Source organism: Bos javanicus, chromosome X, assembly GCF_032452875.1.
Source record: "Bos javanicus breed banteng chromosome X, ARS-OSU_banteng_1.0, whole genome shotgun sequence".
In the NCBI taxonomy this organism is placed as follows: Eukaryota; Metazoa; Chordata; class Mammalia; order Artiodactyla; family Bovidae; genus Bos; species Bos javanicus.
Genome location: NC_083897.1, coordinates 121148676 through 121166313, shown reverse-complemented (window position 1 = coordinate 121166313; position 17638 = coordinate 121148676). Strand labels below are relative to the sequence as shown.

The window sequence follows — 17638 nt, the reverse complement described above, 5'->3', positions numbered from 1 at the left end:
TTTAAAGAACAGTAATCAAGGATTGTGGAAGAATTACAAGGAACAAGGAATGTATACAACTAGAGAAGCCTGGTGGGCCACACTGCATGGCATCACAAAAGCCTCAGAAAAGACTTAGCAACTAAAAAACAATGCAGAATGGGAATAATATAAGAAGCAATAGAGAAAGAAGCAGAATATATAAATTAATAATGACTGAGAATTTCCCCAAATTAGTGAGAGCCAGTAAACCACAGATTTAGAAAACTCAGAGAACATGAAGCAGGACAAACAGAAAAAATAAAGTAAAATCTACACCTAAGCATATCATACCCAAACTGCAGAAAACCATGAAAAAGAGAATTCTTGGGAAATAGTAGAGAAAAACAAAAAAAAAAGAACTAGAGAGGAAAAAGAGTAACAATTACCTAAGGTTTTTCTTCAGAAAGGGCTTCCCTGGTAGCATAGTTGCTAAAGAAACTGCCTGCCATGCAGGAGACCTGGGTTTAATCCCTAGGTAAGGAAGATCCCTTGGAGAAGGAAATGGCAAACCACTCCAGTATTCTTGCTTGGAATATCCCATGGACAGAGGAGCCTGGCAGGCTACAGTCCATGGGTCACAAGAGTCAGACATGATTTAGCTACTAAACCACCACGACCATTTCTTCAGAAACCATGCTATCATGAAAAGACTAGAGTTAACTTTTTAAATCATTGAAAGAGAGAGAAAAAAAAGAAACACTAAAATCAACCTAGAATTCTGTAACCAGGGGAAAAAATCCTTCAATGGTAATGAGAAACAGATCCTTAAATGGACAAACAAAAACTGATGGAAAGTTGTCACCAGTAGATCTACTCTGCAAGAATTGCCGAAACAAATTCTTCTGGGAAAAGGAAAATGATACAGGTCACAAACTTTGCCTACACAAGGAATGTAGCAGAGTTAGAGAAAAAATAAATGAAGATCTCATAAAGCTTTTTATTATGTTCAGTTGAGCAAAAACATAGCTGTTTTTCCAAAATAATAATATAACTACAATATATCCAGTGATTATATATTCTGAATAAAAGGAATAAATGGCAGAAATGATACAAAGGACAGAAGAGGAAGAACTAGGAATATCTGCTACGAGATACACGGACCAACCTTCAAGCAGGATCGTGTTACTCCAAGAGGATTTGAATAAGTTGCAATTGTATGATGCAAACTCTACAGAAACCATTAAAAAATGTTAAGAAGTATAACTGATATGCCAAAGAGAACAGAAAACAAAATACAGTTAAATCTTGATTCAAAACTAGAGAATGCATAAAAAGAATATTAAAAAAGGAACAAAATATAAGTTCAATAAATAGAAAACAGTTACAAATACTGTTAATCCAATACTATGCATAATCACTTTTCATGCTAATAGTCTAAATAGACCAATTAAAAGGAAGATATTGATGAAAAGAATTAAAACAACAAAAATATACCTAACCTTATGCTGTGTATAAGAAATCCACTGTACATTTGAAGATAAAATAGATTAAAAATAATGTGATGGAGAAAACTATACCATGCTAATATGAGTGGGAAAAAAAAGGTGGACTACCTAAATTTACTTCAAACAAAGCAGTATTTAGAACAAGAAAGCCAGGAGTAAAGATAGGCATTATGTAATGATTAAGTGGTCAATTCTCACAGAAATCGTAACAACCCTTAATGTGTTTGGACCAAAAAAACTGTTAAAATACACACGGCAAATATAGATGATGCAGAAATACTCTTACACCTAGAGATGTCAACACATGTCTTTTAGGATTTGTCAGACCCAGTAGGCAGAAAATCAGTAAGGTGTAGTTGAACTAGATCTAAATGACATTTATAGAATACTTAACAACAGCAGAAAACACACTGTTTTCAAATTCACATGGAACATACAGCAAGACAGATCACATTCTATGCCATAAAACTCACATTGCTGCTGCTACTGCTAAGTCGCTTCAGTCGTGTCCGACTCTGTGCGACCCCATAGACGGCAGCCCACCAGGCTTCCCTGTCCCTGGGATTCTCCTGGCAAGAACACTGGAGTGGGTTGCCATTTCCTCCTCCAATATATGAAAGTGAAACGTGAAAGTGAAGTCGCTCAGTCCTGTCGAACTCCTAGCGACCGCATGGACTGCAGCCTACCAGGCTCCTCTGTCCATGGGATTTTCCAGACAAGAGTACTGGAGTGGGGTGCCATTGCCTTCTCTGAAACTCACATTATCAAACTTAAAAGAATAGAAATAATATAAAGACTGCTCTCACACTGGGATCAAAATAAACTAGAAATTGACAACAAAATGATAGCAGTAACACTGAGAGTATTTGGAGATTAAAAAAATATACTTCTAAATAACATGTGGGCCAAAGAGAAAATCTAATAATAAGTCTTGAAATATTTTCAACTAACTGAAAACAAAATTACAATTTATCAGAAGTTGTGGGATATAGCAAAATCTGTAAAGAGCTATATACAGCATTGAATGCCTATATTAGAAAAACCAAAAATTAATAATTTACCATTCCATCTTAGTAAACTTGTGAAAGGAAAAAGAGGAAAAAGAAATGAAGCAGAAATTAATGACACTGGAAAAAAGAAGACAATAGAGAAAAACAACAAAACCAGAAGCTGTAACTCTAAAGAAAAAAAAAAATGATAAAAGTCTCAGCACCATAATCAGGAAAAAAAAAAGAAAACACAAATTAAATTATGAATAGTAGAAATGAAAGAAGAGTCATGATGACTGATATGATGGACATTAAAAGGATAATAAATGAATATCATAAACAACTTTGTACCTTCAAATATAAAAGTTAAATTAAGAAATTGCTTGAGGATATAACTAACCAAAATTTTGAAAGGAAAAATACATAGTTTGAACAGGTCTGCCTCTATTAAAGAAATTTAATCTATAAGTAATAAGCTTCCAATAAAGACAGCAACAAGCCCAGATGATTCCACTGATGAAATATAACAAAAATTTAAAGAAGAGATGATAACAGTTCTCTACAATCTATTTCAGAGAATAGAAGCAAAGGGAACACTTCTTCATTCTTTCCATGAGGCCAGCTTTACATTTTAATTTCAAAACCAGAAAAAGAAATTAATAGAAAAAAAATCACACAAGGACTGTATTCAGAGAATGAAAAGCTAAGTCACAAACTGGGAAGAAAGAATTGTAGGACACATATCTGAAAATAAATATGTAGCAAAAACATACAAAGAACACTTACAACTCAACAATAAGAAAACAAGGAAGTCAATGTAAAAATGCTTAAAAGTGCTGAATAGACCTCTCACTGAAGAATATAAAAAGATGGTAAAGAGTATATGAAAAGATGATCTACATCATATGTCTTCAGGGAATTTCAGATCAAAACAACAATATAAAAACAGCCAATAATAGGGCTAACGCAAAAAAAAAAAAAAAAAAAAAACACCTCACGATATCAAATACTGGCAAAAATGTGGACAAATAGGAACTCTAACTCATTGCTAAAGGGAATGCAGTGATATAAATACTTTGGAAACTGGCAATTTATTTTAAGCTAAACATAGTCTTATCACATGATCTAGCAACTGAACGCTAGGGTATCTACTCAAAAGTGTCAAAACCTTATGCCCATCCAAACACCTTCAAACAAATTTTAATAGCAGACTAATTCATGGTTGCCAAAAACTAAAAATCACCAAAGATGACCTTCAGCAGATGAGTGGTTAAAGAAACTATGGTACTCTACATGATGGAAAGCTATTCAGCCCTGAAAAAAAAGGTTTCAAACCATAAACAGATATAGAGAAATTTCAACATATATCGATTAGCAGAAAGAGCCAGTATAAAAAGCCGACATACTGTATGATGCCATCAATATTATATTCTGGAAAATGCAAACCTTTTAAAGAGTAAAAAGTTCAGTAGTTGTCAGTGGTTCCAAGTGAGGTTTTGAGGGATGGACAGGTGGAGCATGGGAGATCCACAGGGGATTCAAGCTCCTCTGCAGGACACCGTGTTGGCTGAGTACATAATATGCATTTGTCAAACACTAAAGAACTGTAAAACACATAAAGTAAAATACATTGTAAACAGTGGACAATAGTTAATAATAAGGTATTGATATTAGTAGATCCGTTGTGACAAATGAACTCGTATCCATTGAACCCATACAAGATGTTAATAACAGACGATATCAAGTGGAGGAAGAGTGGCTGGATGGGAACTGTCTATACTATCTGCTGACCTTTTTCTAATCCTCAATCTGTTCTTTTAAAAAAAGAAATACAAAGGGTCAACAACCACATGGAAAGATGCACAACACTCATCATGAGAGAAATGCAAATCAAAATTACACTAAGGTATCATCTCATAATGGTTAGAATGGCCATCATCAAAAATTGTACAAGCAGTAAATGCTACTGAGAGCTTAGAGAAAAGGGAACTCTCTTCCACTGTTGGTGGGAATGGAAACTGATATAGCCATTATGAAGAACAGTAGGGAGATTCCTTTAAAACCTAGGATTAAAGCTATCATATAACCCAGCAATAGAAATACTGTGCATATACACTGAGAAAGGAATAACTGTAAAGACACCTGTATCCAAAGTTCATTGCAGCACTATTTACAATAGCCAGGACATGGAAACAACCTAGATTTAAACTGAGAGATGAACGGATAAAGAAGTTGTGGTAGATGTATACAACTGAATATTGGCCATAAAAAGGAATGAATTTAAGTTACTTGTAGTGAGGTGGATGCACCTACAGCCTGTTACACAGAGTGAAGTAAGTCAGAAAAAGAAAAAGAGTATATTCATGCATAAACATGGAATATAGAAAATGGTACTTGTGAACCTATTTGCAGGGCAGGAATAGAGACACAGATGTAGAGAATGGTTATGTGGATGCAGCAAGGGAAGGAGAGGTGGAATGAATTGAGAGTGGCACTGACAAATATAGAGTACCATGTGTACCACAGACAGCAAGTGCAAAATTGTATATAATACAGGGAGCTCAGCCTGGTGCTGTGTGACAGCGTAGAGGGGTGAGATGAGTGGGTGGGAGAAAGGCTAATGAGGCAGAAGATCTATGTATACTTATAGCTGATTCATTCTGTTGTATAACAGAAACTAACACAACATTATAAAGCAATTATCCTCCAATTAAAACAATTTTTTAAAGCTCTACTAATTTGAAAAATAGAAAAAAAAAACTATGGATAAGAACACATAGCCAGTACCAAGTTATATACAAAAATGCCAAATAAATAAGATTCAGGAAAATGAAAAGCAGAAGATGATGGTAAAAACTTGATCCTCAGATTAAAATGCTTAGGGAACAGGCACAGAAAATATTAACAAATATAAGGAACTTCAGACATCTGGTATAAAAAGATCAACACAGCAAAGTCAAGAGACTGCTCTGGAAGAATCAACAATTGCTCAGATCATGTAATAGAAAGTACAACATAAACAAAAGCAACCATATAAAAAATATACCTACAAAGAAACCTTAAACAATGTATACAGCCCAGATGGAAGCAACAAAAATTCCCTGAGAGCCTTAGGAAAAAGAGGTGTCAAACAAAATACTATGTTATGTGTATTCAGGAGGAGCAGATATTGTAAGGCTCACTTTTCCTTAACTCCTTTACAGATTTAATACCACATGCAGAGCAGCTAAGACCCCAATCAACCATGGGCTGCTATTTCCTGGATCCAGAAAAAAAAAAAAAAAAAAAAAACACATGGAAAACTTACACAAGGAATAAAGAAAACTATTAACAAAAGCAAAAACACAAAATTACATAATCCCTGATGGACAATAGGTCTCCATTGAACTAGGCCATATGAGTGCCCAGGTTGGGGAGTACTCTGAGGCTGACATAGGTGTGCAGCCTCCAAGGGAAGCAGACAACAAGATAAGCTGGAAGAGGCTTGAAAGTTGAGCCCCTGATTCTTCAAGTATGCCCTTGGACCATGAATCTCTACTGCTTCACTGAGGGTATCTGAGGCAGCATCTCAGAGCCCCATGCCAGGACCATGGGGCACCAAAGTTTGGGTTGGATGTAGCAGTATGGCCTAGAGGTCATTAAAAAACCAGCACAAACTTTGTTGTGTGTTTGCTGAGTTGCTCAGCTGTGTCCAACACTTTGCAACCCCATGGACTATAGCCTGACAGGCTCCTGTGGCCATTTTGATTCTCCAGGCAAGAATACCGGATTGGGTTTCCATGCCTTCCTCCTGGGGATCTTTCCAACTCTGGTATCGAACCCAGGTCTCCCACATTGCAGGCGGATTCTTCACCACCTGAGTCACCAGGGAATGTTAGTGGATTACAACTGTGCCTTTTCAACGGTCACCCTAATAGACTATCGCACAGGGACCAAAAGAGAAAGACTAGTATTACAGTAATTATACAAAAGGACAGAAATTCATCTCAGAACTTAAGAGCAATGCCCCTGTGGTCAACTAAGAGCCCACAGTGAGAACTGTCAGGCGAAGGATCCCCTTCCTTCACTTACTCTTCTGGGATTGTGTGGGCCATGGTTGGGGACAGGGGTGGATTCATGCCAGAAAGGGAAGGATTTCCAGGCCTTGCTAGCAGTCAATATGAAGATCCTGAGTGACATGTGAGGGGTTCCACACCACAGAAGACAGTCTCCCATCCTTCACTCTCAGCTCGTCTTACCTGCTTCAGCCATTTCCAGGAAGCCTCAGCCAGAAGTGTCCAGATAAGCATCAGGCAGAAGTGTCCAGATGAGACGTACGTGCATGTCACACCAGGACTCTGGGGATTTGATGTCTTCCATGTGAGGCTTTGTTCTCAGGTCAGCAGATGGGCCCTAGCCCAGCACCTACAGTGGTCAAGGGAAGACACAAAGAACAGAGAGCATCACTCAGCACAGAAGAAGGGGCCCCAGAGAGCCCTTGCTCTCAGTCTCCAGAGCTCCACGAAGGCTTTTAGGCTCAGACTCCTAAACACTCTCTGCCAGGGTTGCTGACAGAAGTGAGAGGCATGGAGTGAGGCCAGTTGACTGAGCTCATCACAGTAACGTCCCAGGACCTCCTAAGAGTCAAGGAAAACTCCCATGCCAATGCTGCAGGAAACTCCCCTGAACCCCACCCACCCAGGCCCCGCCCCTGGTGTCCTCCTGGAGCTCAGATGTGCATGACAGGAAGTGACATCTTCCGAAACACGCTGGAGTGAGACACCATCTGTGAGAGTTGCGTTATCTTTGAGAGCTGCTGTGGACGGTGACCAGACAGAGGAGTCCCAAGTCTCATCAGTTGTCAAAGGTGGAGGTGACATGAGTTACTAGTGCGGGGACACATCTCCACACCCCCAAACCCTTTTCCAGCCAAATAGAGGGGACCGCACAACTTCAGGCCACCCTGCCCCTGCTCTCAGACCAGAGGATCTAGCCTAGTTCTTAGGCCACAAGACCATCTGCTAACCCTAGTGGGTGTCAGGGAAGAATGCCTCAGTCAGGCTCTGCTGGACTCTGGCTCTGCTCAATAGAGTAAGAGCCACGAGCCCTGTGGAGTGAAGGTGGGACATTCGGGGGACTGAGGGTCTCCACGCCCCAGAACGGTGGCTACACATAACACCCCAACCACTGAGACTCAGACGCGGACCATCCGGGCAGCACCCGGGTGGCTCTAAAGAATGAGGGGCTCCCTTACTGTGATCGAGGACACAGGACACAGCGAGGAGGGGACCACGGTCCGAGGAGCTGGCAGCCAGTCAGCAGAGGGGGAATGTCAGGGCTCGGGAGGAGTCAGGGTGACGACCATCCTTCCCATCACATGGACCACTCAGGACCCTCCCCTGTGCTCAGCATTTCCTTCCGGCCAAACAGAGGGAAGGGGGGCTGCAGTTAGGGGAAGTTAGGGTGTGATCGTAAAGGGGCAGCCGCCGGACAGCAGAGGGGCAGATCCCAGGACCCTTTGGTGGAGGGCTGAGTACTACCTCCTCTCTTCCTCTGGGGTGACAACAAAGGAGGCAGTGTCAACTTCAGAGCAGGAGAGGGAACAGGGTATGTGCGGAGTGGTGGGGGTGGGGTTCGGATATGGGGGAGTCTTGTCCCAATTTTCATCCTGATTCTAAATGTGAACTGAGAGAACCTGCCTCCTCTGCCAGCCCTGACAGGCTCCCCTCTAACACCCAGGCAGGGCTGTCTGGCTGTGCCCCAGTGCTCACTCTCATATCCTCCTCAGGGGTCTTAGGGGATAGGCTCACCAGGAGAACAGGAGCCCTGTGGTTCTAGAGCACTGGCCTGAAAGACCCCTCAGAGGCAGCGTTGGTTCAAGCCGGGGAGGACTCTTCCGGGTGAAGGTGCTCACGGAATCTTCTTGTCCTTATTCTAGGTGCCCTTGGTGCCGGCCTTCCTGCCTGCATGCCCGCCTGCAGTCTGAGACCTGTGTCCTCATGCCTCGGAGGCACAACAATAAGTACCATGCCCATGTGAAACGCCACCAGATCCAGGGGGACACTCAGTGTCCCCAGGAGGCCAAGAACAGTGCTGCTGCAGCCACAGAAGAGGAGGGCCCCTCTTCTCCCTCTTCTGGCCCTCAGGGTTCTCCCCCGAGCTCTCCTGCTGCTGGCAAAAGCCAGAAGCTTCAGGGAGCCTTGGCACTAGCTCTCCTGATGCAGGGGCTTCCTGTGCAGGATCTGATGAAGGAGCCCAGGGCCTAGAGGAAGAAAGTGCAGGTGCCTCCCAGGCAGCCCTGGCCACTCAGAGCATTCTCAATGATCCTCTGACCAGGAAGGCCAGCATGCTGGTGGAGTTCCTGCTGGAGAAGTACGGCACGAAGGAGCCCATGACAGAACGCCCTGCTGACGGTCATCAACAGGAAGTACAGGCAGCACTTCCCTGAGATCCTCAGGAGAGCCTCTGAGTGCATGGAGCTGGTGTTTGGCCTGGAGCTGAAGGAAGTGGACCACAGCAGGAACATCTATGTCCTCATCAGCAAGCTCAGCCTCGGGGGTGACGAAGGTCCAAGTGATGAGAAGGGGCCGCCCAAGTCCAGTCTCCTCATGGCGCTCCTGGGGTTCATTTTCATGAAGGGGAACCAGGCCACCAAGGAGGTCTGGGAATTCCTCAGTGTGTTGGGGGTCTATGCTGGGAGGAAGCACCTGATCTTTGGAGAGCCCAGAAGGCTCATCACCAAAGAGCTGGTGCAGAAGTACCTGAAGTACCTCCAGGTGCCCAATAGTGATCGTCCACACTATGAGTTCCTGTGGGACCCAAGAGCTTGTGCTGAGACCAGTAAGATGAAAGTGCTGGAGGTTCTGGCCAAGACCCATGATACGGTCCCTAGTTACTTCCGAGACCTCTATGATGAGGCTCTGAGAGATTAGGCAGAGAGAGCAGGGCTGAGAGTTGCGATGCAGCATCCAGCTATGGCTGAGGCCAGTGCCCCTCCCAGGGCCAAGTCCTGCAGCTCCTCCCACATCTAAGGAGGGAGGCCAGGGCACTTTGTTCCCTTTGTGTTGGAACAGAGCAATCTAGCTCCTAAATAGTGCAGAGTAGTAGGGGTGGAGGGAACAATACCTATGTGTTCCTACAGTTTTAAGTAGAAAGGGAGTTTACCTGCAGTTCATTTTAACAAAATATGTATCTTTCCCCCTTTATCCATAGGAGAAATATCTAGTGAAAGATGATTTAAAGTAGATAGGTAAAGAGATGAGGGAGGTGGTAAGTATTTTGTAGTGTTACTACTTTTGATAAGGTTTATTGTGCTTCAGAATACAAATGTATGGATCATATAAATTATAGGTCTTTGCTGTTTTAAAGTTTTGAAAGCCACAGTCTGGGTATTTGTAAAACACATTGGAAGTACTGAATAGATTGTTCACAATCCAAACAAGGTAACATGACTTTGGAACAGAATTTTCTTGAAGAGTAGTCAAGCTTCTAAAGAGTGAAAGGTAGTAGGGGTGAAGCAAACCAAGTTTAGATCTCATTACTGTTTTACATGACTAACTTCTACACATTATTTATTTCCTTTTCTCCAAATGTTTTAACTTCTAAGTGTGTTTTTGTTCAGAATATTAATTGGGTAATGATATTGCTGTTACATTTATTGCTGTTTTAGGAGTTTTAAAGTTACAGTTTCGGTAGATGTAAAAGAGATTCACAAACCATCTTTATTGTCTCCATGATCTGGAAGTAGGTAACAGGGCACGGAAGGAGAGATTTTCATGGTAATGCAAATGACGACCACAGAAAATACTGACAAACAAAAAGAAGTGGAGGAAAATGTCTTTAAGTTGTTGTTTACCTTATTTCTTTTAAACTTTCTATTAGTAAAAATAAAAAAAAAAACTTTGACTTATTTAGCTAATTTAAGAATATTTGTTTCTTTTGTCCTAATTCACTGCATATTCTCTGCTATCTTCACAGATTAAAAATAAACTCAGATGGGTAGGTGGTATTTCAGGGATTTATAAAAATCATAACTTGCAGTTATTACAGACCTATACTTATTAAAGACTATGCCACTGCTTTATATGTAGTACATGCATTCCAGCATTCATGCAGGATAGGATTTACCCTAACCCTATGCTACTGGAAGTTAAGGTAAGAAACCTGAGCTATCACTGAGGACCACTGACTTCAGAAGAGTGGAGCCCTATAATGTTCTGCTCCTCAGAAGACCCCAATAGCTTTGCACACATCTGGCTCATCCTGTCTTCCAATTCAGAACTTCCAAGAAAGTAATGCCTTGGTTCTGAGGAACACAGCCTCAGATGAGTGGAGGGTGCAGTCTGAGTCCAGTCAGGAGTTAGGATGACGTCCCTGAACGAAGGGCTAGAGGACTACTTAGCCCAGAACAGAGGAGACTTTGAAGACCCAGCCCTGATGTCAGCCATACATGGTCCAGGACAAAGCTTTCTGGCTGAAGTGCCCCTTTCCGCTGGGAGTGGTGTCAGGGAGGTGAGAGACTTGGTCTACTGGGAGAAGCCTCACTCAGTACAGAATAGAAAACTAGTGACTCCAAATGAGGATATAGGGACTGCACCTAGAACACAGCCCTACCACTCGACACCTCCCATTGGCAAATTTGGGAATGCCAGCATGATGCACCCCACACATTTAGACCATCTCAGGAGGTGAGGAACTTGGGCTCAGGGGCCAGCCTCTGGAGGAATTCCAGTTCAGGCCAAGAGTCAAGCAGAGGACCATGAGGACTAAGGGACCCACTCACATTATAAAAGTGGGGACACCATAGAATCCCTCCCCTAGTGTCAGCCATGAGTGACCCACAGGCAGGCATGCCCACGAGGGAGCCTTCACATCCTCTGAGGTGGTCTCAGGGAATTCAAGGCTGTAGCATGAGAAGACAGGCCTCCCTAGGCCATTGGAAATCAGTGTGAGGACCTGGAGAGAGGACCGAGGGGAACCCCAACCCAAAGGAGAAAGGGACACACAGCCCCAGCACCGTTTCAAGTCTGGGAGCCCCAGGCAGAGGTAGCCAGATGTGTCACCCACTTGCTTCCAGCTTGGGAGGACTCCGGTCGATATGGGGAAGAGGCACAGACCCTGAGAGAGAAAGTACTCTCGAGGTCACTGTCCCCAGGGCAAGGGAGGCCAGAGCATCCTACCCTCTGCTGTTAGTTCTCAGAAGCCCCTCAAAACACCTGTGGGTAAACATGGCCTACTCAGACTTCTACACCTGGGGACTGAGGGTGCTACGGGCTTACGTATAGGGTTGGCTGACATGGCATAGGGGAAATTTTCGGGTGGTCTAGTCATTAGGGAGAGGACCAGAGGATGCAGGGGAACATGAAAACCATAACCATGGGGCAACTACAGTTTGTCCCTGCTGTCAGTACTGGCAGACACTTGGATAGATGTCAGGCTGAATGGAGGCAACTGCCAGTCCCACTTAGGGTGACAGAAAAGTGAGGACAGTAATAGTGAAGACAGGGAGGATATATAGGTCTTCCCAGGAGTCAAACGAGGAGCCTGAGCGAGAACTGGTGGAGCCAGCCAGCAGTTCAGTTCAATTGCTCAGTTGTGCCTCTCTCTTTGCGACCCCATGGACTGCAGCATGCCAGGCTTCCCTGTCCATCACCTACTCACACCTGGACCTTCTCAAACTCACATCCATTTAATCAGTAATGCCATCCAAACATCGCATTCTCTGTTGGCCCCATCTCGTCCTGCCTTCTATATTTCCCACCATCAGGGTCTTTTCCACTGAGTCAGTTCTTCGCATCAGGTGGCCAAAGTATTGGAGTTTCAGCTTCAGCTATTCAGGACTGATTTCCTTTAGGATTGACTGGTTTGATCTCCTTGCAGTTCAAGGACTCACAAGAGACTTGTTCAACACCACAGTTCAAAAGCATCAATTCTTCAGCTTTCATCTTACTTTATAGTCCAACTTATGACTACTGAAAAAACCATAGCTTTGAGTAGCCAGACCTTTGTTGGCAAGGAAATGTCTCTGCTTTCTCACATGCTGTCTAGGTTAGTCATGGCATTTCTTCCAGGGAACAAGTGTCTTTTAAAATTTGATGGCTGTTGTCACCATCTACAGTGATTTTGGAGCCCCCCAAAAAAGTCTGTCACTGTTTCCATTATTTCCCCATCTATTTTCCATGAAGTGATCTGACCTGGTGCCATCCATGATATTACTTTTTTAAATGTTGAGTTTTAAGCCAACCTTTTCACTCTCCTCTTTCACTTTTATCAAGAGGCTCTTTAGTTCTTCTTCATTTTCTTCCATAAGGGTGGTGTCATATGTGTGTCTAATGTTACTGATATTTCACCCAGCAATCTTGATTCCAACTAGTGCTTCATCCAGCCTACAATTTTGCATGATGTATGATCCATAGAAGCTAAATAAGCAGGGGGACAAATAAGTAAGGCTTTGACGTACTCATTTCCCTATTTGGAACAAGTCTGTTGTTCCATGTCCAGTTCTAACTGTTGCTTCTTAACCTGCATATGGTTTCTCAGGAGGCAGGTAAGGTGGTCTGGTATTCCCATCTCTTTAAGAATTTTCCACAGTTCATTGTGATCCACACTGTCAAAGGCTTTGTCATAGTCAATAAAGCAGAAGCAGATGTTTTTCACAAACTCTCGTGCTTTTCTATGATCCACTAAAATTTGGCAATTTGATCTCTGGTTCCTCTGCGTTTTCTCAATTCACCTGGAACATGTGGAAGTTCATGGTTCCCATAGTGTTGAAGCCTGGCCTGGAAAATTTTGAGCATTAATTTACTAGCGTGTGAGATGAGTGCAATTGTGTGGTAGTTTGAGCATTCTTTGATACTGCTTCTCTTTGGGACTGGAATAAAACCTTGCCTTTTCCAGTCCTGTGGCCACGGCTGAGTTTTCCAAATTTGCTGACATCATATTGAGTGTGCACTTTCACAGCAGCATCTTTTAGGATTTGAAATAGTTCAACTGGAATTCCATCACCTCCACTAGCTTTATCCATAGTGATGCTTCCTAAGGCCCACTTGACTTCACATTCCAGGATGTTTGGCTCTAGGTGAGTGATCACATCATCATGATTATCTGGGTAATGAAGATCTTTTTTGTATAGTTCTTTTAAAGTTTTCTTGCCACCACTGCTTAACATCTTCTGCTTCTCTTAGGTCCATTCCATTTCTTCCTTTATTGTGCCATCTTTACATGAAATATTCTCCTGGTATCTCTAATTTTCTTGAAGAGATCTCTAGTCATTCCCATTCTGTTGTGTTCCTCTATTTCTTTGCACTGATCACTGAGGAAGCCTTTCTTATCTCTGCTTGCTATTCTTTGGAAGTCTGCATTCAAATGGGTATATCTTTCCTTTTCTCCTTTGCCTTTCACTTCTCTTCTTTTCTCAGATATTTTAAAGGCATCCTCAGACAGCCATTTTGCCCTTTTGCATTTCTTTTTCTTGGCGATGATCTTGATCAATGCCTCCTGTACAATGTCATGAACCTCTGTCCATAGTAGTTCAGGCACTCTGTCTATCAGATATAATCCCTTGAAACTATTTGTCACTTTCACTGTATAATCATAATAGATTTGATTTAGGTCATAGCTGAATGGTCTAGTGGTTTTCCCTGGTTCCTTCAATTTAGGTCTGAATTTTGCAATAAGGAGTTCATGATCTGAGCCACAGTCAGCTCCTGGTCTTATTTTTGCTGACTGTATACAGCTTCTCCATCTTTGACTACAAAGAATATAATCAATCTGATTTCCGTATTGACCATCTGGTAATGTCCATGTGTACAGCCTTCTCTTGTGTTCTTGGAAGGTTTTTGCTCTGAGAATACTAGTGTCTTCTCTTGGCAAAAGTCTGTTAGCCTGTGCCCTACTTCAGTTTGGTAATCCAACACCAAATTTGCCTGTTACACCAGGTATCTCTTGACTTCCTACTTTTGCATTCCAGTCCCCTGTGATGAAAAAGACATCTTTTTTGGGTGTTAGTTCTAGAAGGTCTTGTAGGTCTTCAGAGAACTGTTTAACATCAGCTTCTTAAGCATTAATGGTTGGGGCATGGACTTGGATTACTGTGAATTGAATGGTTTTCCTTGAAAACGAATGGAGATCATTCTGTAATTTTTGAGATTGGACCCAAGTACTGCATTTCGGACTCTTGTTGACTATGATGGCTACTCCATTTCTTCTAAAAGATTCTTGCCCACAGTAGTAGGCATAATGGTCATCTGAATTAAATGCACCCATTCCAGACCATTTTAGTTCACTGATTCCAAAAATGTCAGTGTTCACTCTTGCCATCTCCTGTTTCAGTTCAGTTCAGTCACTCAGTCGTTTCTGACTCTTTGCAACCCCATGAATTGCAACATGCCAGGCTTCCCTGTCCATCACCAACTCCCGGAGTTCACGCAGACTCACGTCCATCTAGTCAGTGATTCCATCCAGCCATCTCATCTTCTGTTGTCCCCTTCTCCTCCTGCCCCCAATCCCTCCCAGCATCAGAGTCTTTTCCAATGAGTCTACTCTTTGCGTGAGGTGGCCAAAGTACTGGATTTTCAGCTTTAGCATCATTCCTTCCAAAGAAATCCCAGGGCTGATCTCCTTCAGAATGGACTGGTTGGATCTCCTTGCAGTCCAAGGGACTCTCAAGAGTCTTCTCCAACACCACAGTTCAAAAAAGCATCAATTCTTCGGCGCTCAGCCTTCTTCACAGTCCAACTCTCATATCCATACATGACCACAGGAAAAACCATAGCCTTGACCAGACGGACCTTTGTTGGCAAAGTAATGTCTCTGCTTTTGAATATGCTATCTAGGTTGGTCATAACTTTGCTTCGAAGGAGTAAGCGTCTTTTAATTTCATGGCTGCAATCACCATCTGCAGTGATTTTGGAGCCCCCCAAAATCTCCTGTTTGACCACTTCCAATTTACTCTGAAACCAATTTAGCAATGGTAAATTTACCAATTTATCCTACTTAAAAGAAAGTAGGGGAAAGCACTAGACCATTCAGGTATGACCTAAATCAAATCCCTTACAATTATACAGTGGAAGTGAGAAATAGACTTAAGGGATTGGATCTAATAGACAGGGTGCCTCAAGAACTATGGACAGACGTTCATGACATTGTACAAGAGAGAGGGAGCAAGACCATCCCCAAGAAAAAGAAATGCAAAAAAGCAAAATGGCTGTCTGAGAAGACCTTACACTTAGCTGTGAAAAGAAGAGAAGTGAAAAGCAAAGGAGAAAAGGAAACATAAATCCATTTGAATGCAGAGTTCCAAAGAATAACAAGGAGAGATAAGAAATCTTTCCTCAGTGATGGATGCAAAGAAATAGAAAACAACAGAATGAGAAAGACTAGAGATCTCTTCAAGAAAATTAGAGATACCAAGGAAATATTTCATGCAAAGAAGGGCACAATGAAGGACAGAAATGGTATGGACCTAACAGAAGCAGAAGATACCAAGAATAGGTGGCAAAAATACACAGAAGAACTATACCAAAAAAATCTAAATGACCCAGATAATCATGATGTTATCACTCACCTAGAGCCAAACATACTGGAATGCAAAGCGGGCCTTAGGAAGAATCACTATGACCAAAGCTGCTGCTGCTGCTGCTAAGTCACTTCAGTCGTGTCCTACTCTGCGACCTCATAGACGGCAGCCCACCAGGCTCCCCCCTCCCTGGGATTCTCCAGGCAAGAACAGTGGGGCGGATTGCCATTTCCTTCTCCAATGCATGAAAGTGAAAAGTGAAAGTGAAGTCGCTCAGTGGTGTCCGACTCTTCGCGACCCCGTGAACTGCAGCCTACCAGGCTCCTCCGTCCATGGGATTTTCCAGGCAAGAGTACTGGAGTGGGGTGCCATTGCCTTCTCCGCTACTGTGTTACTATAAGTGAAAAAAAAGTTGGACTACCTACATTTACTTCAGAGAAAGCAGTACTCAGAACAAGAAAGTCAGGAGCAAAGATTGGAATTACTTAATGATTAAGTGGTCAATTCTCAAAGAAATTACAGCAACCCATAATGTGTATGGAGCAAAAAAAAAAAGAAAAAACTACCCTAAAATACACAAGGCAAAGATTGATGATGCAGAAATACTATTATACCAGGAGATGCAAACATATGTCCTTTAGGAATTGACAGACTTAGTAGGCAGGAAATCAGTAAGGTGTAGCTGAACTGAAAAGCACCAATAATTAATAATAATTAGATCTAAATAATAATAATAATAATTGGATCTAAATGACGCTTATAGAATATTTAACAACAGCAGAAAACACACTGTTTTCAAATTCACAATGAACATACATCAAAGTAGATCACATGCTATGCTGTAAAACTCACATCATCAAACTTGAAAGAACAGAAATCATACAAAGAATGTTATCACACTGTGATGGAAAGAAACTAGATATTGACAATAAAAAGCAGTAAAATTGACAGTACTTGGAGATTAAACAATATATTTCTAAATAACACTCGGGTCAAAGAGAAAATCTAATGAGAAATTTTAAAATATTTTCAACTAAATGAAAACAAAATTACAATTTATCAGAAGCTGTGGCATATAGCAAAATCTGTAGATATATATATACAGCATTGAACGCCTGTATAAGAAACCTTAAAATTCATAATCAACATTCTTAGTAAACTTGTGAAAAAAAGAAAGAAGCAAATGAAAAAGAAATAAAGGAGCAATCTACAGCACTGGAAAAAGGAAGACAATAGACAAAAACAACAAAACCAGAAGCTGTTTCTCTGGAACAAGAAAGGATGAAATTCTCAGCAGAGAATAATCAAATTTCATCTTGCTTAGATGAAATTTCTAATCAAGAAAACCGAGAACACACAAATTAAATTGCAAATTGTGGAAATGAAAGAAGGGCCATGACTACTGATATCACGGACATTAAAAGGATAATAAATGAATATTATAAACAACTCTATGCCTACAAATATAAAGATTAAATTGAGAAATTGCTGGAGGATGTAATTTATCAAAATTTTGCAAGTAAAACTGATAAATTGATAAGGTCTGCATCTATTATATAAATTTAATCTGTAAGTAATAAGCTTCTAATTAAGACAGCGACAGGCCCAGATGATTCCACTGATGAAATCTAACAAAAATTTAAGGAAGAAGTGATAACAATTCTTTAAAATGTCTTCCAGAAACAAGA

At 41.7% G+C, this 17638-nt stretch overlaps 1 pseudogene; it reads left to right on the top strand.

Annotated features, from left to right (window-relative positions):
• The first annotated feature begins 7671 nt into the window (after window positions 1-7671).
• LOC133242689 (melanoma-associated antigen B4-like) lies at window positions 7672-9465 on the top strand (annotated as a pseudogene).
• Window positions 9466-17638: the final 8173 nt, after the last annotated feature.